The sequence below is a fragment of the Panulirus ornatus genome, chromosome 42 (assembly GCF_036320965.1).
Source record: "Panulirus ornatus isolate Po-2019 chromosome 42, ASM3632096v1, whole genome shotgun sequence".
In the NCBI taxonomy this organism is placed as follows: domain Eukaryota; kingdom Metazoa; phylum Arthropoda; class Malacostraca; order Decapoda; family Palinuridae; genus Panulirus; species Panulirus ornatus.
Window position 1 is genome coordinate 4,119,571 of NC_092265.1, and position 27,912 is coordinate 4,147,482.

At 43.0% G+C, this 27,912-nt stretch overlaps 1 protein-coding gene across 5 annotated transcripts in view; it reads right to left on the reverse strand.

Moving 5' to 3' along the window:
• LOC139761831 (uncharacterized) overlaps positions 1-27,912 on the reverse strand; it is a 63,878-nt gene that overhangs the window by 21,194 nt on the left and 14,772 nt on the right. For 2 of the 5 annotated variants that reach the window (XM_071686359.1, XM_071686356.1), the window contains exon 1: positions 26,097-27,351. The exons of 1 other annotated variant lie outside the window; for it this stretch is intronic. The gene's annotated coding sequence lies outside the window, so the exon portion shown is untranslated. Of the gene's footprint in view, positions 1-26,096; positions 27,353-27,912 lie in introns of those variants that run through there. 2 more of the 5 variants (XM_071686354.1, XM_071686358.1) reach the window with 2 other exon arrangements.

Genomic DNA, 27,912 nt, shown 5'->3' on the forward strand with positions numbered 1-27,912 from the left:
CTGTTGTCTCATGTTACCCACTGTTGTGGTCACATACCACACTCTCTTATAACACCCTATGTTGAAGTCTCATAACTCCATGTGTTGTTAGTCCCATAACAACATTTGATGTCATTAATACCATCTGTTGTACTTAGACGTCCCCCTCAATTATAGTCCCAAAATATCCCGCGTTTCAGTTCCCCAATACAATATCTGCTGTAGCCCCCACGACACTATCTGTTGTAGCCTGACACACGCCTCCCCGTCCATTACTGCTGGACCGCGCCTCCCACTGCTGCTGTTACTCATCTCCCACGCCACGTCGTTCCAGACCACTGTGTATGACTGGTCTCCCACGCCTCCCACATCAACCACCCACTCCCACTCCACACTAACCCCTCCACATGCATCATAACTCCACGTTCAGCCGTAAATAATAATAATAATGATAATGATAATAATAATAATAATAATAATAATAATAGAACAATAATAAACAGATGAAGAAGAAGAAGAAGAAGAAGAAGAAGAAGAAGAAGAAGAAGAAGAAGAAGAAGAAGAAGAAGAACAACAACAACAACAACAAGAAAACCCAACAGCATCTGAAATGAACATACTATAAAGACGTGAAGTAACTTTCTTGTCACATTCATGTGTTGTGTAATAATAACAGAATTCCCCCTCCCCCCCTCCCCCAACCTCCATGGGTTATATCTCTCCGTGTTACATAACTGTCTCTGTAAGTCACTGTAATTAGAGCGAAGTATATTTGTGTGTATGTTGGGTGCATTCGCTGTGTGTGTGTGTGGGGGGGGGGGGAGGAGGGATAATTGTCTGTATATGTGTGTAAAGATGTTCATGCTATTTTCTCCAGCCTAGCTTGGGGATTTGGCTGGCTATTATATTCTTGCAAGATCTTTTGTTATCTTGAGTTACATTCTCATCCTTCTCTGTGAATCATCTTGTACGAGACATGATGATGATTGTTTACACGAGATACGATGATTGTTTACACGAGATATGATTGATTGTTTACACGAGATGTGATTGATTGTTTACACGAGATATGATGATTGATTGTTTACACGAGACATGATGATTAATTGTTTACACAAGACATGAAGATTGATTGTTTACACGGGACATGATGATTGATTGTTTACACGAGACATGACTGTTTACACGAGACGGGATGATTGATTGTTTACAAGGAGAGACTGTGGGTGGATGGATGTATGTACGTGTATGTACGTGTCTGCCTATGTATTTCGTTATGTACCCAGATACATAAGGCTGTATGTGTCTTTTGTGTGCTTGTATCCATTTTTTGGCAAGAGTTTAAAGTTTCATTTACATAAAAAGATTTGCTTGTGTGTGCTTCTGGGTTCCATGTGTTATATGATGATGTATTACGGTACGTGTTGTTAATGCGTTCTCAAGAGACTGTCATTTGCCTGTGTTGGAACTTGTACGCACATTTGATCGTCTGCGTATAACTCATTTTGAACTTTACGTGTGCTGAATATTGCGAATGTCATGTTCAGGCTCACCCACATAGATACAAACCCCCACATCCAATCGTGCTTGCAAGCGTTCGTGTGTGCTGGAAGCGTGCGTGTGCGTGTGTGCATGCGTGACGGAGATGTGTGCATGTGTTTGATGGGAGAAGGGGGGCTGGTGTGTGTGTGTGTATGTGTGTGTGTGTGTGTGTGTGTCCCCCACGCACGCACGAGAACGCACCACCTGAACGCGTGAGTTTAGCAGGTACTTGCGTTCGCTGTGTGTCTCCCTCCTCCCCCGCAAGAAGGATCAGAGGTGGCCGTAGGGGCATTACTGGCAGCAGGCGAGACGAGGGAGGAGGGAAGGGGGAGTTCTGGTTTCCCCTCACCCCAACACTATAAAGTGTTCTGATAACCCTCTTAAACACCATTTGCCCAGCCATTAAACACGCCTCTATACCCTTACAAGCGAGTTTTAAACGCCTCAAAAACGTTTGAAATATTTCTCATTTTTATTGCCTTCGATCCTTTACGCACCTCCTTCGAAACAGAATTCCTTTCCAAACTCCGTACTTATTCTACAGACGTCTAAACCACTCTATATCCTCGACTACGCAACCTACAAAGGTTTATCACTATCCTCCAGACATCTGCAGCTCTTTCTCGAATCTTTTCCTGCACCCTACAATCCTTTAAACATCCATAGTCACACGAACTCCTTCCCCGAACCTATTCCAGTCGTCCCTATACACCCAGTCTCTCCTCAACCCACACCTCTCCCACGTACACACACACACACACACACACACACATCTCCAACGCTCTCCAAACTCCTTCTCCACCTGATTCCCTCCTCTCTCTCTCTCTCTCTCTCTCTCTCTCTCTCTCTCTCTCTCTCTCTCTCTCTCTCTCTCCATCCATCCCTCCCCGACCCCCTTGCAACACCAGACAGACAGACACCCACCTGCTGATGGAACGAACCATTAGTATTGATTAACATTTGGGAAATCCATTGTCTGAGCGGAACGCGGACTCCCCCCGCCTCCCGGACCAGCACAATGGTAAAGACGTTTGTGGGGGTAAATGTGAATAGGTAATTGTTAGACGAGGAACAGTACACAGACGAGAGATGAAATGGATTGTGTGAGCAGTCATGGTTGTTCTTGTAGGGTCATTGCAGATTTATAATTAGCAATAAGGTAGCATTTTATAAGCTATATATATATATATATGTATGTATATGTGTGTGTGTGTGTGTGTGTGTGTGTGTGTGTGTGTGTGTGTGTTGTTCTGGTTGCCATTTCCATTTCTATCTCCCGAATAAACACAGAGCAATACGTGACAAGATGACATAAGAAAACTAACATCAGATATACAATAATAAATTCCCCCCCCCACACCACACCATCCTCCCCCCCTCCCCCCCACCCCCCACCCCCCACCCATCCCCCCCTTCCCTTTTTCCTTTGGGAGCGGGAGAGAGAAAAGTGGGAGAGAAAACATTCCAATTACATAAAGAGAGGGAGAAAATTACACATCAATAAATGGGACTACAAAAACACGCCATCAGAACAACCCCCCCTCCCCCCACTGGGTAATGACACACACACACACACACACACACACATACACTCACACACACACACATATTCAAGGTACTCGGATAAACAAGCTCTGACGGCTACCAATTACCACAGCTACCATCTTCAGCCTCTGTCTGCCCAGACTCTTATGTTCCCTCCTAGGGGAAAAAAAAAGGGGGGGGGGGAACTACGTACGTCATTACCATCTCTCGTTTTCTTTTTTCTGATTTACATAAGAGTGGAAGGTAAGCCTTCGTATTTCCTAGGTGTATAGAAAGAAAATAAGTAGGTGAGAAATAAGGAGATTAGTGTTAGGGTTGTATGATGTGGTCTTCTTATGAGTGTGTTTAAAAAGTTAACAAAGTTATTGTTATTGCCTGAGAACGGGATGTACAAATTCCAAGCAAGGCTTTCCTTCTCCATAACCTCCTACTTTACCTTCCACTTGGGACACACCCTTGAAGCTGCACCAACCCTATGTAAGGATGTCCTAAGGTCATATAATTAACCAATTAGACATTCAGCTTACCTCTTACCCCTCTAAGCTTAAGTTCCAGGAACATTAAAGGAGAGCAGAGAGAGAGAGAGAGAGAGAGAGAGAGAGAGAGAGAGAGAGAGAGAGAGAGAGAGAATCTGTTTCGTACATTGTCCTATTTAACTTAGCTCACGTATGGTAATCCTGAATTATACGATTACATGGTGACAATATTCCTGTTTATGTAGGTCGATGCTTCAAATGTCTGTGATCAACAATTGAGGATCTAACTTCTCCTACAACAGCAGATAATCATGATCGAATCGTATTCAGAAGGATGGCCAGTCAATCCCCAGAGTCAAATTCAGTTCCAGGTTTCCCAGTCTATGCTTACGAAACAGAGGTGGACCCAGCGCGTACCCTATACGGAGTCCACCTCCACCATGCGGTGTTTCAGTCTCGCTCAAGACCAGGACCCAAGTCTCTCCTCCATAAGGTTTCTTCTTCTTCTTCCTCTTCTTCTTCTTGTGGTAAATGACCGAAAAATTTAATCACAGCCTCTGGCCCGGCGGCTTGATGAAATACCTGACAACCCGGCCTTAAATGGAGCGCTAGTTAGGGGGTTTATATATATGTATATATGTGCGCAGTCTTGACCAGTCGCTTGATAATGACGGATCCTCTGCCTAAACCGCATCAGAGTTGGAAAGATATATTTTTTTCCTACGTTTTCAAAGGTTGATTCGCTTAAACATGGCAGGAAGGAGGGGATATAACAGCACGAAGAGGTATATGTAAGAGTCATAGTGTGTAGAGAGCAAAACTACAAACACTCAATAGGTCACCAGGTTTATGCCACGCTCATGTCTCTCTCGGAAGCTAAGGTAAGACTCTTGGACACGACGGTACGACCCTTGAACACGACGGTACGACCCTTGAACACGACGGTACGAGCTTTGAGCACGACGGTACGACCCTTGAACACGACGGTACGAACCTTGAGCACGACGGTACGACCCTTGAGCACGACGGCACGACCCTTGAGCACGATGGTATGACCCTTGAGCACGACGGTACGACCCTTGAGCACGACGACACGACCTTCGGGCCCTTAACCTGAGCCTTTCATCATTCTGTTGTATCTTCACCTCTTTTTCTCCGATACTGTGTCGTACATCAAACGGTATCACTGACCGTTGTGAGTGTAGCAATCCTGTCTATACAGAAACACTGTATCGACTTCTGAAATGTACAACATTCATTATTTCCTAAACTTGATTAATCCCTTTATTTGTATAGTCTTAAAATATTCATTAGTTGATAAGGAAATATGTTTATAAATGCTGGTATCTCAGACAAACCAAGTCTCATTTGAAGTCCTTTAAGTGAAGGACAAGAGTGAAGCGTTTCCTTGCCTAGGATCGAAGCTCGCCCACTGTAAATTACCTCCTCACATACCTCACCTTAGAGACAGTACATCTAGGCAACGAACTAACCTCTGTGTAACAGCAATACATAAGGAATTTAGTCTCGTGCGTTAGTGAGAACCCAGCAGGCGAGCACAGTGGCAGTACCTGGGTAATGTGGTGTACTTAAAACCTAAAGAAAAATGTAGACTCCTTAAATAGCACACGTCCAACACACGCTATGCTTGCTGAGGGCAGGAACTAACGTACATACATTCAACAAACCCAGTTAAGAATCTGATTTAACAACGTGTGAGATTTTTTTTTGGTTAATACGAAATCCTCCTGAAGTGTTGGAAAGCCTTTGGGCATGTTTGAACCCCACGTCCGAACGCTTTAAACCACTCCCAGCATCGGTGTGGAGGAAAGATTATCGCCACACCTATACACACAGGTGTGACGAGGCGTATAAAGGCGATTTACCACAGGGAGTGAGACAGCTGTAGCACAAACGTGGAGTGGGTGTATGTTCCTTGCGTGCACTCGTTTTTTTGGTTCTTATCACTAGCGCTCATGTAATGCTGGACACGGAATGACCCGAGCCCTATATACATGAGGACATGGTAGCTCCTGGTGTCATGAATAACATAATGACGGGAGACATACTAGTTACTGTAGCCATGAGGATATATTAGGTTTGGGCATTATAACCGAGGGGAACTACTGGGTTCGAACACCGTAACCACGAGGACATGGTGGGTCTGGACACTATAATCATGAAGACATATTGGATTTGGATTCTACAACGAAGGTGACAAGGTAGAGTTGGACACCACAAAACCATGAAGACATACTGGGTTCGGCTACTATAACCAAGGCGATATATTGGACTTGATCTGTTTCAACGTGCTTGATATGAATACCATATCACCGCAGAGACCTAAAAGGTAAGAAGAGTATGGCTATGGATACGTGCACTATGTCGCCACAGAGACATAGACTGGATCCAGACTCTATATAATTAAGGAAACACACTAGGTCTTAGCACCACACGAACGAGACATAATGGGCATCATTTCCATAACGCTAACACTGAAGACCAAAATCCCCTTCGAGACATATTGGACATATCATACCCACAAAACATATCAGAACCTTACAGACTAAGAGACTTGATATTTCTTCGACATACTATATACCTTTTAGAGCATATTTGACCTTAACTCTTTAACACATGGAGACACAGTGTACTGTTCTCTTGGTAACTATAACCACACAGATCAAGCTGTTCCATTACACTATAATAACCTCAGAGACATACTGTGTACACCTGTCTCTTAATAGCGTGTGAATCCTCAAAAAGAAGAACATCACATGCACTTCTTCACACACACACGGGGTCCTCCAAATGACAAAAACCATGACAGGAAAAAGTACGGCAAAGCTTATAATCCCAAGGAAACTACAGGGTAGTTTGACGCTTATGCCTCGCGCGTTAACAAAGCCCTTTTTTATCTTGCATAAAACCCTCGAATGACATTATTTTATCGGTACTTATAGTTATCCAAGCTTATAAAATCTGCCATTGTTAACTTTATTCATTATTCTATTGAGATTTCTGTGAAAGGACTTTCATGTTACGTATCTCTGGCCTTTTGAAAGAATAACGTTGTTTCTTACAGAACGAAGGAATCGAGTCCAATATTTTTTTGTCCTTCGCAACACGATATAAAAGAAAACAAAAACTATATAAATTCCGCCGATTTCGTGTTCAATAGAACAGTCTCTACTTACTGAAAGATTAAAGATACTAGAGAGATGGAAAAATATGAAGACAGATTCCTTAAACACAGTGTTACATACACTTACACAATCCCACAATCCCACGACTGCACAATCCCACAATCCCACAATCCAGAAAAAAAAGATTTCCTAATCTTGAAATCCTTCAGTACTTCAGTACGTGCACAACCCTAATGTACAAACAGCCATCATCCCTTAATCCCCTACAGGTCGTAAGGAAACAGGACACTAATATCATAACCATAAATAGCTAACATTAGGGCAATTTTCGAATGCCAGGGAACCTTCCCACGTCAGAGGTGGTTATCAATTAATAACCATCTTTCCTTTTAATTGCTCGTTCGCATGGCAACGATCTGTTATCCCTCTGGGGCCAGCGGGAGGAACTGAAGGTTATCACGAACGAAGGGAAGCCGAAGGATTTCTCATTCATGTGACGAAGCAACCTCACACTAGGTAATGTAACGTCTCGTTACGTTATCTTTATTCGTTGTTGGGTAAGGCATACGATGTTATACCATGTGAATGACAAAGGGGAAGAAAAAGCTGGATAGATGAAGAGATAAAGGCACAGATAGATGGGTAGATTAATTGATAGATTCACAGATAAATAGATCGATAGATTGATTGATTCACAGATAAATTGGTAGATAGATTGATTGATTCACAGATAAATAGGTAGATAGATAGATTGCTTCGTAGATAAATAGATAGTGTGTTTGTGTGTGTGTGTGTGTGTGTGTGTGTGTGTGTGTGTGTGTGTGTGTGTTTTCTAATTCAGTCTCAAAATGGAGGTAAATGTCAGTCATGTCTAGACTAAGAATTCTTATTTTGGGAGGCACAGCAAAGGATTTCCAATGACACTTGAGGAATCATTCATCATGTGTGTGTCATCAATACAGGTAAATATAGTGAGTATTGATCTTAATAGGTTCTAAATAAAGAGTGATTCGACTATATCCAGCAACACTATGACTGAGTAATGGCAAATTCAATACCGGTTGACATTATTCATATAAGATCATAATTATTATCAGTCTATCGTTTTTCGTAGCTGATTGTGAAGTAGGTAAGGGAACATGTTGACAATGATGAATACATTTACCAGAAGAAAATTTAGCCCAGGATGCTGCACGCACGTCTAATACACCCCCTGGGATTAAAACTAGTCAATCATCATTACCAATACAAGGTAAGGTAATCCATGAGTATGACTTGGATAAGCGAGACACAAATTATTTGGTACCACTGTTGTAAAAGGTAAAAGAATCGTGACATATTGGCACCACGAAAAGCGTTAATTGAATACGTGGCTAATTTCTTATCAATAATAAAGGACAGAGAGATGAAGCCTGGTTATGAATAAGGTGTGATTCTAAAAGACACAACACTTCATTAACTATATCGTACACTTAGCCCTATTATACCTAAAAAAAAAAGAGAAAATAATTACTTTAATAGGACAAGAACCAACACCTTATTTTCTATAACGTTTAGAAATCGCTCTACTCAATTACTTCCTCTCCTGATTCCTGGTTACTTAAATGATTTCATTTAATTGTCTCGTCTACACCATACGGTAATTAGAGGGGGATCTAGACACTAAAGACGCGTATAGCACTATCTGATCCATTGCATCTTGGCGATCCTATGACTGGGGTTGTTAGAGGTCATAATCACAGCTAAGAGTAGTTAGGGAGTGGATCGAAAGGAAAGGTAATGTCAGGGTGAGGGTGGTGTTGGTCGCGTGCCCCCAGAGAGTGATATATGGAGCAAGCGAAAAGGTGACTAATGGCCCGTACTGAGGTAGTGCTGGAGGGAGAGAGAGAGAGAGAGAGAGAGAGAGAGAGAGAGAGAGAGAGAGAGAGAGAGAGAGAGAGAGAAGTATAGCTAGGAAACGAGAAGGTAAACAGAAGAAAAGAAAACTAGAAAACGTAAATTTACATGAAAGGAAACAGAGAAAGGGAAAATAGAGGGAGGTGGGAAGACTCAGGAGGAAGAAAACGAAAGAAGAAGCCAAGGAAAAGGGAAAATAGTGAGGTAAGGTGACCGCCATGCCCAGCGTCTTTCAGAACGCAGGAGAAACAGACCCTCAGGTGTTGCTGTGAGGGTCCTCCTCACTGTTTTTACCTGCGTTGTGCAGTACCGAAGGCAGAGCGGGGCCTGTGGAGACGTGTGGCAATTGAGCAAGGGGGGTGTTGGGGGGGTTGAGGAGGAGGAGAGAGGCGTCAAAGGCTTCAGACGAAGACTAAAGGAAGGTAGGTGGGGTTAAGAGAGGTTGTAGTACCCCACACACACACACTCGCACCACACCCCACCTACCACCACATCACCACACCACCCCACCACACCACACCATCACCACACCACACTACCCACTCCCTCGCCGCCCCGAGCGACGGGCCCCGCCACACCACATTACTCATTGATCAGTGACTAATACAGACTCGCCAGCCTAGTTTGTCGTATCGAATATCATCAGCTTAGCTTTACCACGAACAGCTAGCTACGCCTCCCGTACCGTACCTACCACAGAAATGAGGAACACACAGTAGAGTCATTGTGTCTACCATGAGACCAAATCTCCCATAACAATAGATGTAAGAGAGAGAGAGGCGTTGAAAATCTCATGAGGGAATTCTAAGATATATTTTGATTGACAGACCACATAACTTAGAATATGACTGAACCTACAGACCACGTAACTTAGAATATAATTCAATTCACAGACCACGTAACTTGGAATATAATTCAACTCACAGACCACGTAACTTGCAATGTAATTCAATTCACAGACCACGTAACTTCGAACATAATTCAACTCACAGACCACGTACTTTCGAACATAATTTAACTCACAGACCACGTAGCTTCGAATATTATTCAGACCACAGACCTCTTAATCAACATAAATGAAAATAGAAAAAAAAAAATTAAGCAATGAACAAAGGCAGTATCTCCAAGGAATGGTAATGCTAGACAATAATTATATTATGGCATGTGGAATGACACGGTTACAATGCTACACACGAAGGGATCGCTTTAAAGAAAAAGAATAAATAAAAACTTTCAGATAATTACGATAATTGGGCTGAAGCAGAGACATCAGCTATTACCAGAGAGACTTATGCCCGGTGCGTGACAGGGAGTGAGGCATATCTATCTCTCCACCAGCTGGGGGAGAGTGAGACCAGGACAGTTGGGGAGGAAGGAATGGTGGGGAGAGATGGTAGGGAAAACAATGACGGGCGAGGGATGATGGGAGAGGAGGAAAAAAACTATGAGGAAAGACATGGTATGAAATTACTTTAGACTAACCCATACAATCACCTCTGGAAGGTTAACTAAACCCAGGATGAGCTAACTAAACCATGCTCTACTTAACAAACGCAATGCAAAAGACGTTTATCATACAAGACAAACTATTCAGTCAGACGTAACTATGGAAACTGAGGCAAAGAAGACATCTACATACATCAATAAACAATAACAAACGAAGTCTGGCTGAGAAGAGGAAGCTTTCAATGTGGAATGAACCACAGGGAAACAGAGGTAAACAAAAGACTATCATCACAAAGAAAACGGACCCCCGACACCACGAAAAACATTTAATGTTCCTTTCAACTTGCATTATTTCTTGCGTTTTCTTAATAGCGCACTAACAGGAGTGTAATTATCTTGCAGTTGGTAAAACTTGGCTCGGGTTGTATTGCTAATATTCTACGAAACAAGGTGGCCAACAGTAAGGGGGAAGTATCGAACCACCAATCAGCTTTCCTCACAATCCAGGTAACCCATCGTAATCGCTTTTATAAACCAATAAGCAATTACGTGGGAAAGATTTCTCATATCTACAAATTAAGAATAATAATGTCTCTTAATTAATTTTTATCTTTTTAAAGAAAACTGTGTCATGTTCAACAACATTCTATCTATGATCTGTCACTGCTCAAACCAACATCTCTATTCAAATTCTTCAGAAATGCTGAACAAAGAAAAAAAAGGTTCCTTTTTAATCATGCAAGAATTCTAATCAACCACACTACCCGAGCTTATAACATAAGACCTTTGTCCCTACCTCTTTCAATAGATATTAGAAAGTTCTGTCCTCATTGTGTCTAGGAATTTTATAAACAATGAAGATTGATTGTATGGCATATCTAGTCTTCGTTTCATTCACATGGCAGTAATCATGATACCTTAACGAAGACTTTCAGAGAAGTTCTTGAAGCAAACCATACAAAACAATATTCATAAAAGCCAGGCAAACACCTCAGAATCTACTCATAACTTCTTGAAACATTTCGAAAAGCGAGTAAGTCACCTTTAATTTTTCCTGCAGAGTTGTGGTTGTGTTCGTGAACCCCGAGGGTTAAAGCGATTGTCTCGCTTCCTCTCTAACCCTGAAATTGTTCTCAGAGAGTTCCTTGTTGGGGGGGAGGGGACACAAGAGCGGAAAAAGATGGTATCATTAGGTCCTTTCCAAAGGTGCCAAGCCTCCTTTCCCACCCATCCACAACAGCCAGGCCCAAAAAAGTAATCCGACGGTATTGCAGTCAATACGAAGCTACAGAGACCACGCTATCGAGGGTGGAAATCCCCTGGGGTCCAGATTTTGATCCACCTTCATGGACATATCCGTCATATTTGTCTTTCGAATACACGTCGACGAGCAAGATACGTGAAGGCTCAGAGGCACAATAAATCAGCAATTATGGATCAAAGTCAGGCCAAATCTATACATTATTACGGCATTATGGATACTAAATATAGCATCATCTTGCAATCGTACAGAAATCCATCGTTATCCCAAGAAGGAAAGACGATGTTGCCCTGCATGGTGAAGGTCAGACCTGTCACTGATCATCAGAGATATGAAACTTGATTGAAAAGTCCCTCCCGAACGCAGTGTTGACCGCTGTTAAGACTGACATATAAAGATAAACGAACAATTGGGGTTCATATTTCTGATTGTCTCGGGGAAATTAACACCAGTCCAGCACGTAGCCACCATCACAGCGTTTTCATCTTGGTTATGACATGAACACGAACTAGTATTGCAATGATACGGGTAGAATATGTAAGCTATACGTCAAGGTCGGCCTGAGTAATTTCGCCAATATGGCCAGATTTCCCTAGTTTTGAAGGGTCATAAGCAACTGTGTTAACGCAGCCATCATTTTAGGACCCAGAGGAGCACCTCAGCCCACACGGACGATGGTGCTTAAACAAGTCCATAAGATTTTCGTCTCCAGGAGGGAATCCATGTTCGTGCGGCCGACACAGTGTTCGGAGCGAGTGTTGTTTCGAACAAATCGAATCAGATTAAAGAGTCGATAATCAGGTCATCTAGACCAAGGGGTCCGTGATAAGGCTATTTAGAATGATGGGTTTATGATGAAGTTATCCAAAATGAGAACATAGAATGAAGCGTCCAGATGCGAGGCCAAGAATAAAGTATTTTGAATGAGTCATATGAAATTTGGTGTGCGCAAAACAGTGGTCCGAGTTATACGAATCGAGTGGATAGAAGCCCAGACTGAAGCATCCCGAATGCTACTCAGAGTATGAGGGTCTCACAATGACACAACCATGAATAACGTACGTGTCACACTGATGCCTTCCAGGTTAGTGGTCCAGAATGATATATCCCAAGTGAGCTGTACAGAATGAGGCGCTCAGAATGAGGCAATTAGAATGAGGTATAGAACGTAGGCTTCCAGTATGAGGTATCCATAACATGAGGAGCAGAGTTATGAGTAAGACGAGTCGAACTATGTATCGAGACATCAATATCCAGAGAGAGAGAGAGAGAGAGAGAGAGAGAGAGAGAGAGAGAGAGAGAGAGAGAGACGTTGAGAATAAAATGTCCAGAATGAAGTGACGAGATTGAGACGACCAGGACAATGCGACCAGAATGAGGAGACCAGAATGAGTCGACCAGTCGAGCAATAAACGCGGCTGTAAAGTATCGATCGATCCCCAGGGAGTGAATCACAGGTCCCCTCAGTCCCACACAACGTCAAACACACCCCCCCCCTTTGCCTACTGAGAGCCCCCCCCTCCCTCCCCCACACCCTACCCACTAACTCACCCCCCCTCCCCTACCTCCTAGTTACCCCCCGCCCCCCCTCGCCTCCCCACCAGTTCCACCGGTGGTTATGCCCCTTTGTCTCCTTCCTGACCTTTTCCTTACACTTCCCCCCACCCTCTCTGTTCCATTCCCCCCTTCTCCTAGACTCCCTCCTTCCCCTAGACTCCCACCTTCCTCTTTTTTCCATCATTCTCCTTATCTTTTGCTCATTCACATCCTCACCTCCTCCCTTTGTAACCACTCTTCCCCTCATTAAACTATCCCCTCCCCTCCCACTTCCTCCCCATTCCTTCCCTCTCCCTGCCTCGCAAATCTTCCCCTTCCTCCTCTCCCCCACCACCCCGGTTTCCCCTTCTCCTAGCAACCACTCATTCCTCTCCCTGATCTCTCCCTAGCAACCCACCTCCTCGTCATCGGCACTCCTGCGAGATCATAGACACACACACACACAGGAGCCTGCAGGATGGACACTCCTCTTTCACTTCGGGGAGGCAGGAACCCTTACCAGCGGGTCCTACGGAACACTCGCTCGTGTTTCTACGAAGCTCTCCTTGGTGGTGGGGGATGTCCGTAAGTTAATGATGTCCTAGAATGAGTCGGGGATGGCCCAGAATGAGTTCGGGACGACCCCGAGTGAGTTTAGGATATCCCAGAATGAGAGAGGGATATCTATGAATGAGGCTGGGAGACCCAAAAAGATAAACGTGTTTGGGTTTCATACAAATCGTATTTTTCACATTAGGTATTTTATGCTTCCTTCAGTACAATGTCCATCAGTCTACAGAGGTGAGGCTGAAACTACCGGATTGAGGCTGGCATGCACCGGTTAACTGTATTCTGTACTTCTTCTAAACATATCCCATAAAAGTATCATCCAGTCTTTCTTGATTTTATCTTCTGATGAAGATCCTGATGATATGGGACACATACTTTTGAATTATCATGAACACTCTTATAGGCCAACTGGCCTTAAAGTTTTCCTCTTTTTTTCATCATTATTCGTGTTGTATAAAACTATTAGAAATTCTTTAAATTTTTCAAACATATGGAGAATGAAATTCTTTATCACTAACTAGACGTTGTCTGTAATATCAACTAGATTACTATAATTTCTTGAGAATTATGGAGTAATTTACACAGTTATCACTAATTACATTTACTTTTTTTTGTGATTCATGAAAGTGAATATACTTTTTGTTGATGCAATGGTATTTAGCATTCTTGAACAGGGGACACACTGTCGTAAATCTTACGGAAACGGAAAGAAAACTAGCGTCCTTGAACTGCGTGCCTTAAAGACGAAATTTCTTCAAAATACAAGAGCCTTTTTGTTTAGAAAAACATAACATCATATGCGGAACGCTTGAGAGTAATCATATATTAGTACTTGGGTGTAATTAGAACACTTTTGACAACACTCATAAATAGTGATCCAATTGGACTCAATGTCTTTCAGTCATGAGTTACATCCTCCATGGAGAGTTGTTGTGTATCGCGGTCATGCGAATGATGCATTTTGTTGTACCGGAGTTTATACTTAACATGAGTATAAGGTGAATGCATTATGAGTGTGTCAGACTGGCGTAGGGTTGGTCTATAAACACAGATTAAATCTATGTCTGGGCCAAGAACAGCATCGCTGACAAAGATATGGTTCCTTCTATCTGTTCCCTGCCTTCCCTCATTCTCTCGTTCCTTCCTCCTTAAGCCTCGTCCCTTCCTCCTCCTCCTCCCCGTCCTCCTCCCTCTCCTTTGTTTAGAAATTAAAGATCCTATTATGATCCTCCGGCAGATAACCTCGTCATAGACCATCAGGTCTTCTGGTATCTGGCTATTTCATGTACTCCTCCTCCTCCTCCTCCTCCTCCTCCTCCTCTTCCTGCTCCTCTTCCTTCTCCCCCTCTTCCTCCTCCTCCTCCTCCTTCTTCTTCCATAGCTATCTCCACCTCCTCCCCAACCCCAGCTCCTCCCGCCCAGTCAAATGATCATTCGTATTTACCAACCTATGTAAACACGACGCAAGTTTGAGGACATTTCCAGGACACGCGAGACACTCACTGCCTCTCTCTTATTACCTTCGAACTTGAGCAACTCAAGTGGCCGGTAAAGTGTGTGTGTGTGTGTGTGTGTGTGTGTGTGTGTGTGTGTGTGTGTGTCAAGTGGCCTCGGTCACGGGAAGGTCTCGTCTAGGTGGGTCCTGCAAGGGTCTCTCGTCCGCGACGCCACAAGGCTGAGTTCTTCGCGAACTCGTCCGTGACGTCACAAGGCTGGGGTCTTTGCAGACTCTGACGTCACAATGGATGAATGGGAGAGAGGAGGAAAACCAACTAAATAGTGAAATTGTGAAAGTGAACAGCAAATAGGTACTTACACAAATAGGTATTAACACACACTAGAGCCAAGAGTCAGTAGGCGTATACAACCACCTCGTTACTTACCAATAAAGATTTTTCGAGCTTACGTATATTACCCCAAAATCCCTTCAAACTGACCATAACTCTAATCATAAGGAAAAAACAGAATCCTTCTCTCATTATCATCATATAAGACTTCCCTTTCTCCTATGATCCAGCTTAGCTTTACAAATAAGGGGGAAAAAATCGTCTTTAGACATGAGATCTTCTTCATTCAAAATGTTCGAAGGGGTTGAGATCTAAAGGGAGACAAGTACTCATGTACCAGAGGGTTGGAGGAATATTCGTCATAGCTCCTTGTGTCAACCAACTGTATGTACGTGGAATGATCATCTATCTTGAACCATTTCATAATCTCTGCCTGATTACATCTTGTCTCACTTCATGATGCGGTCAAGTACGGTCAGGATAGATGGATGTAGATAGATAGATATGTGTATATAGATACACAGATAGACATATAGATTGATCGATCGATCGATAGATAGCGTGATAAAGTTAAACAGGAGATGGAGAGAGAGACACGTAAGATTGTGGATAATCTCATAACTATACCTGTTTAGCATGTTGGTTGATAAATGTGTAAGTTGTTACACATTCAGGCTGGCGCGTAGGCAAGAAGGCGTGCAGAAACATGGCCACACAGACAGACAGACAAACAGAAAGGCAGATGAAGAGATACCTTAATACACACAGACAGGTCAGCTGGTGGGTGTATCAAAACACAACATCAAACAGACATCAAACGAGGACGCAGAGTAAGTCTTCAGTGTCTAATCGCAAGTCTATTTCTAAATTGATACGTAAAGGCCGATCATAATCACCTTCTCAGTCAACCCTACTCGTATGACGATAGCCCACAGGTGGTAAATATGTGCCTCTATGTGATATCGGCCAATAGGGATCGCGGATATATAATGATATCGTCAACCAGCTGTTATCATCACCCTACAGGCATTGCCTGACCTGTAGGTGTCATTGACCACTTCCAAGTCTCGTTAACCTTGAGCCATGGGTGGTTTTGTGACACACAGGTGTCGTTGAACCCGACGGGTGTCTAGCTAACCTACAGGTGTCGCTGAAATGCAGGTATGGCTGACCTAAACATAATGATCTATGGGTAATATTGATGCACGGATCATTATAACCTATGGTAGATGCCCCTGTGCTCATATCACTAATGAACAGAGATTATAATGATCTGTTGCTGATTATTGGTCTACAGGCGCTACTAATCTACGGGTTGTGTGTTGATCTACAGTTGATATTGACCTACAAGTAATAATGAGCTATGGGTGACGGTGGTCTACAGGTGATATTGATCTTTAAGTGACATTGATCTACAGGTGACGCCCATATCCAGGTAATATTGTTTTACTGGTGATATTACTCTGCAAGGTAGTATTGATCTCAGAGTGATGGGTATATACGATTAATAGTGATCTATAGGAGGTAATACTCACATACAGTTATCTTTGTTAAATAGAATATCTTAAATGTTACTGATATGATTGTCAAAACATCTGTGACATAGGACGTTACACACACACACACTCGCACCACACCCCACCTACCACCACATCACCACACCACCCCACCACACCACACCATCACCACACCACACTACCCACTCCCTCGCCGCCCCGAGCGACGGGCCCCGCCACACCACATTACTCATTGATCAGTGACTAATACAGACTCGCCAGCCTAGTTTGTCGTATCGAATATCATCAGCTTAGCTTTACCACGAACAGCTAGCTACGCCTCCCGTACCGTACCTACCACAGAAATGAGGAACACACAGTAGAGTCATTGTGTCTACCATGAGACCAAATCTCCCATAACAATAGATGTAAGAGAGAGAGAGGCGTTGAAAATCTCATGAGGGAATTCTAAGATATATTTTGATTGACAGACCACATAACTTAGAATATGACTGAACCTACAGACCACGTAACTTAGAATATAATTCAATTCACAGACCACGTAACTTGGAATATAATTCAACTCACAGACCACGTAACTTGCAATGTAATTCAATTCACAGACCACGTAACTTCGAACATAATTCAACTCACAGACCACGTACTTTCGAACATAATTTAACTCACAGACCACGTAGCTTCGAATATTATTCAGACCACAGACCTCTTAATCAACATAAATGAAAATAGAAAAAAAAAAATTAAGCAATGAACAAAGGCAGTATCTCCAAGGAATGGTAATGCTAGACAATAATTATATTATGGCATGTGGAATGACACGGTTACAATGCTACACACGAAGGGATCGCTTTAAAGAAAAAGAATAAATAAAAACTTTCAGATAATTACGATAATTGGGCTGAAGCAGAGACATCAGCTATTACCAGAGAGACTTATGCCCGGTGCGTGACAGGGAGTGAGGCATATCTATCTCTCCACCAGCTGGGGGAGAGTGAGACCAGGACAGTTGGGGAGGAAGGAATGGTGGGGAGAGATGGTAGGGAAAACAATGACGGGCGAGGGATGATGGGAGAGGAGGAAAAAAACTATGAGGAAAGACATGGTATGAAATTACTTTAGACTAACCCATACAATCACCTCTGGAAGGTTAACTAAACCCAGGATGAGCTAACTAAACCATGCTCTACTTAACAAACGCAATGCAAAAGACGTTTATCATACAAGACAAACTATTCAGTCAGACGTAACTATGGAAACTGAGGCAAAGAAGACATCTACATACATCAATAAACAATAACAAACGAAGTCTGGCTGAGAAGAGGAAGCTTTCAATGTGGAATGAACCACAGGGAAACAGAGGTAAACAAAAGACTATCATCACAAAGAAAACGGACCCCCGACACCACGAAAAACATTTAATGTTCCTTTCAACTTGCATTATTTCTTGCGTTTTCTTAATAGCGCACTAACAGGAGTGTAATTATCTTGCAGTTGGTAAAACTTGGCTCGGGTTGTATTGCTAATATTCTACGAAACAAGGTGGCCAACAGTAAGGGGGAAGTATCGAACCACCAATCAGCTTTCCTCACAATCCAGGTAACTCATCGTAATCGCTTTTATAAACCAATAAGCAATTACGTGGGAAAGATTTCTTATATCTACAAATTAAGAATAATAATGTCTCTTAATTAATTTTTATCTTTTTAAAGAAAACTGTCATGTTCAACAACATTCTATCTATGATCTGTCACTGCTCAAACCAACATCTCTATTCAAATTCTTCAGAAATGCTGAAGAAAGAAAAAAAAGGCTTCCTTTTTAATCATGCAAGAATTCTAATCAACCAAACTACCCGAGCTTATAACATAAGACCTTTGTCCCTACCTCTTTCAATAGATATTAGAAAGTTCTGTCCTCATTGTGTCTAGGAATTTTATAAACAATGAAGATTGATTGTATGGCATATCTAGTCTTCGTTTCATTCACATGGCAGTAATCATGATACCTTAACGAAGACTTTCAGAGAAGTTCCTGAAGCAAACCATACAAAACAATATTCATAAAAGCCAAGCAAACACCTCAGAATCTACTCATAACTTCTTGAAACATTTCGAAAAGCGAGTAAGTCACCTTTAATTTTTCCTGCAGAGTTGTGGCTGTGTTCGTGAACCCGAGGGTTAAAGCGATTGTCTCGCTTCCTCTCTAACCCTGAAATTGTTCTCAGAGAGTTCCTTGTTGGGGGGGAGGGGACACAAGAGCGGAAAAAGATGGTATCATTAGGTCCTTTCCAAAGGTGCCAAGCCTCCTTTCCCACCCATCCACAACAGCCAGGCCCAAAAAAGTAATCCGACGGTATTGCAGTCAATACGAAGCTACAGAGACCACGCTATCGAGGGTGGAAATCCCCTGGGGTCCAGATTTTGATCCACCTTCATGGACATATCCGTCATATTTGTCTTTCGAATACACGTCGACGAGCAAGATACGTGAAGGCTCAGAGGCACAATAAATCAGCAATTATGGATCAAAGTCAGGCCAAATCTATACATTATTACGGCATTATGGATACTAAATATAGCATCATCTTGCAATCGTACAGAAATCCATCGTTATCCCAAGAAGGAAAGACGATGTTGCCCTGCATGGTGAAGGTCAGACCTGTCACTGATCATCAGAGATATGAAACTTGATTGAAAAGTCCCTCCCGAACGCAGTGTTGACCGCTGTTAAGACTGACATATAAAGATAAACGAACAATTGGGGTTCATATTTCTGATTGTCTCGGGGAAATTAACACCAGTCCAGCACGTAGCCACCATCACAGCGTTTTCATCTTGGTTATGACATGAACACGAACTAGTATTGCAATGATACGGGTAGAATATGTAAGCTATACGTCAAGGTCGGCCTGAGTAATTTCGCCAATATGGCCAGATTTCCCTAGTTTTGAAGGGTCATAAGCAACTGTGTCAACGCAGCCATCATTTTAGGACCCAGAGGAGCACCTCAGCCCACACGGACGATGGTGCTTAAACAAGTCCATAAGATTTTCGTCTCCAGGAGGGAATCCATGTTCGTGCGGCCGACACAGTGTTCGGAGCGAGTGTTGTTTCGAACAAATCGAATCAGATTAAAGAGTCGATAATCAGGTCATCTAGACCAAGGGGTCCGTGATAAGGCTATTTAGAATGATGGGTTTATGATGAAGTTATCCAAAATGAGAACATAGAATGAAGCGTCCAGATGCGAGGCCAAGAATAAAGTATTTTGAATGAGTCATATGAAATTTGGTGTGCGCAAAACAGTGGTCCGAGTTATACGAATCGAGTGGATAGAAGCCCAGACTGAAGCATCCCGAATGCTACTCAGAGTATGAGGGTCTCACAATGACACAACCATGAATAACGTACGTGTCCACACTGATGCCTTCCAGGTTAGTGGTCCAGAATGATATATCCCAAGTGAGCTGTACAGAATGAGGCGCTCAGAATGAGGCAATTAGAATGAGGTATAGAACGTAGGCTTCCAGTATGAGGTATCCATAACATGAGGAGCAGAGTTATGAGTAAGACGAGTCGAACTATGTATCGAGACATCAATATCCAGAGAGAGAGAGAGAGAGAGAGAGAGAGACGTTGAGAATAAAATGTCCAGAATGAAGTGACGAGATTGAGACGACCAGGACAATGCGACCAGAATGAGGAGACCAGAATGAGTCGACCAGTCGAGCAATAAACGCGGCTGTAAAGTATCGATCGATCCCCAGGGAGTGAATCACAGGTCCCCTCAGTCCCACACAACGTCAAACACACCCCCCCCCCCTTTGCCTACTGAGAGCCCCCCCCTCCCTCCCCCACACCCTACCCACTAATTCACCCCCCCTCCCCTACCTCCTAGTTACCCCCCGCCCCCCCTCGCCTCCCCACCAGTTCCACCGGTGGTTATGCCCCTTTGTCTCCTTCCTGACCTTTTCCTTACACTTCCCCCCACCCTCTCTGTTCCATTCCCCCCTTCTCCTAGACTCCCTCCTTCCCCTAGACTCCCACCTTCCTCTTTTTTCCATCATTCTCCTTATCTTTTGCTCATTCACATCCTCACCTCCTCCCTTTGTAACCACTCTTCCCCTCATTAAACTATCCCCTCCCCTCCCACTTCCTCCCCATTCCTTCCCTCTCCCTGCCTCGCAAATCTTCCCCTTCCTCCTCTCCCCCACCACCCCGGTTTCCCCTTCTCCTAGCAACCACTCATTCCTCTCCCTGATCTCTCCCTAGCAACCCACCTCCTCGTCATCGGCACTCCTGCGAGATCATAGACACACACACACACAGGAGCCTGCAGGATGGACACTCCTCTTTCACTTCGGGGAGGCAGGAACCCTTACCAGCGGGTCCTACGGAACACTCGCTCGTGTTCCTACGAAGCTCTCCTTGGTGGTGGGGGATGTCCGTAAGTTAATGATGTCCTAGAATGAGTCGGGGATGGCCCAGAATGAGTTCGGGACGACCCCGAGTGAGTTTAGGATATCCCAGAATGAGAGAGGGATATCTATGAATGAGGCTGGGATACCCAAAAAGATAAACGTGTTTGGGTTTCATACAAATCGTATTTTTCACATTAGGTATTTTAAGCTTCCTTCAGTACAATGTCCATCAGTCTACAGAGGTGAGGCTGAAACTACCGGATTGAGGCTGGCATGCACCGGTTAACTGTATTCTGTACTTCTTCTAAACATATCCCATAAAAGTATCTATTTTCATCCAGTCTTTCTTGATTTTATCTTCTGATGAAGATCCTGATGATATGGGACACATACTTTTGAATTATCATGAACACTCTTATAGGCCAACTGGCCTTAAAGTTTTCCTCTTTTTTTCATCATTATTCGTGTTGTATAAAACTATTAGAAATTCTTTAAATTTTTCAAACATATGGAGAATGAAATTCTTTATCACTAACTAGACGTTGCCTGTAATATCAACTAGATTACTATAATTTTTTGAGAATTATGGAGTAATTTACACAGTTATCACTAATTACATTTACTCTTTTTTGTGATTCATGAAAGTGAATATACTTTTTGTTGATGCAATGGTATTTAGCATTCTTGAACAGGGGACACACTGTCGTAAATCTTACGGAAACGGAAAGAAAACTAGCGTCCTTGAACTGCGTGCCTTAAAGACGAAATTTCTTCAAAATACAAGAGCCTTTTTGTTTAGAAAAACATATCATATGCGGAACGCTTGAGAGTAATCATATATTAGTACTTGGGTGTAATTAGAACACTTTTGACAACACTCATAAATAGTGATCCAATTGGACTCAATGTCTTTCAGTCATGAGTTACATCCTCCATGGAGAGTTGTTGTGTATCGCGGTCATGCGAATGATGCATTTTGTTGTACCGGAGTTTATACTTAACATGAGTATAAGGTGAATGATTATGAGTGTGTCAGACTGGCGTAGGGTTGGTCTATAAACACAGATTAAATCTATGTCTGGGCCAAGAACAGCATCGCTGACAAAGATATGGTTCCTTCCATCTGTTCCCTGCCTTCCCTCATTCTCTCGTTCCTTCCTCCTTGAGCCTCTTCCCTTCCTCCTCCTCCTCCTCCTCCTCCTCCTCCTCCTCCCTCTCCTTTGTTTAGAAATTAAAGATCCTATTATGATCCTCCGGCAGATAACCTCGTCATAGACCATCAGGTCTTCTGGTATCTGGCTATTTCATGTACTCCTCCTCCTCCTCCTCCTCCTCCTCCTCTTCTTCCTGCTCCTCTTCCTTCTCCCCCTCTTCCTCCTCCTCCTCCTCCTTCTTCTTCCATAGCTATCTCCACCTCCTCCCCAACCCCAGCTCCTCCCGCCCAGTCAAATGATCATTCGTATTTACCAACCTATGTAAACACGACGCAAGTTTGAGGACATTTCCAGGACACGCGAGACACTCACTGCCTCTCTCTTATTACCTTCGAACTTGAGCAACTCAAGTGGCCGGTAAAGTGTGTGTGTGTGTGTGTGTGTGTGTGTGTGTGTGTGTGTGTGTGTCAAGTGGCCTCGGTCACGGGAAGGTCTCGTCTAGGTGGGTCCTGCAAGGGTCTCTCGTCCGCGACGCCACAAGGCTGAGTTCTTCGCGAACTCGTCCGTGACGTCACAAGGCTGGGGTCTTTGCAGACTCTGACGTCACAATGGATGAATGGGAGAGAGGAGGAAAACCAACTAAATAGTGAAATTGTGAAAGTGAACAGCAAATAGGTACTTACACAAATAGGTATTAACACACACTAGAGCCAAGAGTCAGTAGGCGTAAACAACCACCTCGTTACTTACCAATAAAGATTTTTCGAGCTTACGTATATTACCCCAAAATCCCTTCAAACTGACCATAACTCTAATCATAAGGAAAAAACAGAATCCTTCTCTCATTATCATCATATAAGACTTCCCTTTCTCCTATGATCCAGCTTAGCTTTACAAATAAGGGGGAAAAAATCGTCTTTAGACATGAGATCTTCTTCATTCAAAATGTTCGAAGGGGTTCAGATCTAAAGGGAGACAAGTACTTATGTACCAGAGGGTTGGAGGAATATTCGTCATAGCTCCTTGTGTCAACCAACTGTATGTACGTGGAATGATCATCTATCTTGAACCATTTCATAATCTCTGCCTGATTACATCTTGTCTCACTTCATGATGCTGTCAAGTACGGTCAGGATAGATGGATGTAGATAGATAGATATGTGTATATAGATACACAGATAGACATATAGATTGATCGATCGATCGATAGATAGCGTGATAAAGTTAAACAGGAGATGGAGAGAGAGACACGTAAGATTGTGGATAATCTCATAACTATACCTGTTTAGCATGTTGGTTGATAGATGTGTAAGTTGTTACACATTCAGGCTGGCGCGTAGGCAAGAAGGCGTGCAGAAACATGGCCACACAGACAGACAGAAAGGCAGATGAAGAGATACCTTAATACACACAGACAGGTCAGCTGGTGGGTGTATCAAAACACAACATCAAACAGACATCAAACGAGGACACAGAGTAAGTCTTCAGTGTCTAATCGCAAGTCTATTTCTAAATTGATACGTAAAGGCCGATCATAATCACCTTCTCAGTCAACCCTACTCGTATGACGATAGCCCACAGGTGGTAAATATGTGCCTCTATATGATATCGGCCAATAGTGATCGCGGATATATAATGATATCGTCAACCAGCTGTTATCATCACCCTACAGGCATTGCCTGACCTGTAGGTGTCATTGAGCACTTCCAAGTCTCGTTAACCTTGAGCCATGAGTGGATTTGTGACACACAGGTGTCGTTGAACCCTACGGGTGTCTAGCTAACCTACAGGTGTCGCTGAAATACAGGTATGGCTGACCTAAACATAATGATCTATGGGTAATGTTGATGCACGGATCATTATAACCTATGGCAGATGCCCCTATGCCTAACGAACAGAGATTATAATGATCTGTTGCTGATTATTGGTCTACAGGTGCTACTAATCTACGGGTTATGTGTTGATCTACAGTTGATATTGACCTACAAGTAATAATGAGCTATGGGTGACGGTGGTCTACAGGTGATATTGATCTTTAAGTGACATTAATCTACAGGTGACGCCCATATCCAGGTAATATTGTTTTACTGGTGATATTACTCTGCAAGGTAGTATTGATCTAGGAGTGATGGGTATATACGATTAATAGTGATCTATAGGAGGTAATACTCACATACAGTTATCTTTGTTAAATAGAATATCTTAATGTTATTGATATGATTGTCAAAACATCTGTGACAGGACGTTACACACACACACACACACACACACACACACACACACTAGAGGGACAGCAGAAAAGAAAAGCAGAAAACAAGATGTCCATCTCCCTAGAGCCATATTTCTTTTCCATTTTCTTTCATTGATCAAGAGGTCGAATTCCAGTAATTACACTTAATGGCTACATAGCTCGATAATTACACAGATAATTACAAAGGCAACGCTCGCCTGGACACAGCTTAACCCGGTTGTTGGACAGATTGTTATGTTCTGGGCAATCAGAAGGTGTTTAAGATCCCATATAGATGCTTTATTGTTTCCAAAGATACTCCAAAACCTGCTGGTAATAAGTTCAGCTGTTTTTCTTAACTTGAATTACCTTGTTCTTCTCCAGTGAAATAATAGGTGTAAATTACTTTATATTTGATGTAACTATATACATATTATGGTCTCATGGACTTTGATCCTATAAAGAAATACTGATAATGATAGCAATAATAACAATAATAATGGTAATGATAATATTATTTATCATTACTACAATTACTATTATCATTAGTATCATTATTATCATTATTGATATTATGATTATTATTATAACTATTATTATTATCATCATTATCAATAAGGAACAGCTCGTATCATTCCTATGGTTAATCAGAAATGACCATAATGGAACCTTCTTTCCAGCAAGTTATGGCAGACTCATCCAATTTAGTATTACCGTCCCCATGAAGGATATACGCTGTTGATGTGAGTACCGATACCAGACGGTGGTCTGTTGGTACCTTCTCTGGCAGGTCTCGGGAAGCGAGGGAAATGTCAGAGTCACAGATCAACCGAAGAACAAAATGTCAAGAACGTCCAAATGTGAAATGTACTTTGTACCCCTTCTCTCACTGACTGTGAGAGAGGTGAGTATACGCAGATGGAGAGGTCTCTCTCTCTCTCTCTCTCTCTCTCTCTCTCTCTCTCTCTCTCTCTCTCTCTGTCACCCACATACACGCTCTCACATTTGCCCTCATCATTGCCAACGAGACCCCTATGGAGGCAGGTTAATACGTACGATCTTATCTAAGAGGAAGACCCAAAATGCCAATAGAATGGCGAAGTTTAACTTCAGCTTAAGTTAAGCCTCTCGGTCGCGGAAGTTCTTTAACGTATACATGAATCAGGTCATCAATATGACGGCTCTCCTTGAAGGAAAAGTTAGCAAATCCTTAAGACAATGGCAGGATCAGATGTTACTCAATATAGGTCTAACGTAATACATGATAGAATGATACAGTAACGGGGTATCGGCACATTATCCAGCCTCGTAATGACGGCGAGAGAACCACAGACACACCCCCACACCAAGCCACCTCCATGCAAAGGCAAGAGAATTGATTACATATACCCAACAAACGTTCCCGGGAGATGAATGTAGAACTTACCTGATGATAAAGGATACCCGAATGATACTGATAACTTCCTCCTCCTCCTCATCCTCTAACTCCCTGCTGAATCTGGGTAATGTTATCTCTCTCCTCACAACACCACGCCGAGCAGACAAATATGATTTATTTACAGATATTTCGACGATGGATCTCTCTACCTACCTTCTGGCTTGGGCGAGTCTCTTTTACTCTCTGTGTCTTGATGCTGGCGGAGTTTGCATCTTAGCTGGGTCATTCAGTGGGGTCTCTTGTAAGGGGATGTCTGATACCTTGGGTTAATGACGGACTTGACACGGATCTAAGTCGAAAGGTTCTTATAATTCAAATTGTTTATGTCACTCGATTGTTAAGTAATTTTAGGACACTTTCGTTATCATGGTTTTTATTTCGGGTTTACTGGTAATAAAAGCCCTAGTATTCTGTTCCTTTAGTATGTTATCTAAGTCCGATAAAGTTGTTTCCATGTGTCTTGTGTTTGAAGTCTTCAAACATCCGCTGCACCAATAACTCACTCGTTTTTGTTCTATAGAAAATAATTATCTAAAGTTTATATTCAGGTCTGCCGTAGCTCTGGTCTTGACTCGTAAACACTGCTGTCGTGTACACAATGAGAACTTTAATGAACACAGACATTGGTGCTCAGGCTGGAATTAGTACTGTATATACAGTTTCAGGTGTCATAGTCATGGGCGCTGACGCTGAACATAGCACCGTCACTGTTCATTTCACTGTGGAAGTGATGGTCACTGTCACTAGAGTACGTCCCAGACAGGAAAGAAAAAAGTTCGTCGTAGTGAAGCACAAGATTAACTAGTCGATACTGGTGTCGGTTCAAACAAGTTCCCTAACGACTCCCAACAACCATCTTCCTCTCCTTGAGGAAGCAAGTTAATATGAACTGGTTACGAGGAGGTGAGGTACAACATGGCTGGCCACATAGATGACGACGAGGACGAGTTCTTCCATACCTCGCTCAGGTTGCTTGGCGGTTGTTCTTCAAGGCGTCGAACTCGGGCTTCGAACTCATGACTGAACGACACTTAAACTTTAGAAAAACCACTTGACCTCCGATACTTCATCCACACTTTTTCTTCTTCCAGTTTGAAGTAACGCTGAAGCTTCTGTTTGGGAGGAGACTATGGGGGTCTCTCGCTTCCAGTTCTCTTGGAGTGAGGAGGTGAGTATAGTCCACCAATATGTGTTATCACCTCGTAAAGTATGTCATCATTCCAGGAAACGCCTTCCTATTCTTGTACGCTTAGTAGAGAGCAGGAGTCGAGTGAGATGGTCTCAACCTCTTCTCCTTTCTTGAACTGACCAAGCGTATGGAGGTGGCAGCGTCCCCACGTGCGGAAATTAGCTGCTAGTGTCGCCCTACTGAAGTGAATGACTGTCTAGTAGCCAAACACTGGCTGAGGGGTGACGCCAGCCATACCATGCGGGCCGTCCCCCCCCCATCTCCAACCCCTCCCCCCTCCCCCCAAACAGCAGCAGATGCCACCTACCTCTCTTCTCTTATATTTATCAACAATCGAGTCCCTCCTCCCTCATAGTTGCTTCCATCCTGTCTAATCTCATAGTTCTGTTGAGGAATAGTGGACGAGGGTACGTTTCATAAAGATCCAGCTGTTCTCGAAGGTGACGACTTCATTGAAAACGAACACACAGTTCATGTGGCGAGTCCTTGCAACTTACTTCCAGAGAGCGGGTGCATGGAAAACATAGTTCGCTTCCGATCTGGCCCACTTTACCTGACTGTTTATACATGGCAAATACTGGACATTGTGACGGCCTTCGGCTAATATGGGTGGAGGATCCATAGACGAGGGTCGTGCCGTAAATCAACACATAATCAAGCGCTGAAAAAAAATTTTTAGTGTGGCATGCACAACAACTGCGTCTAACACATCGTCCGAAATTTTGAACGAACTCCCGACTTCGTTGAGTGATAAGGTAAACACAAACCCCAAACAAACTT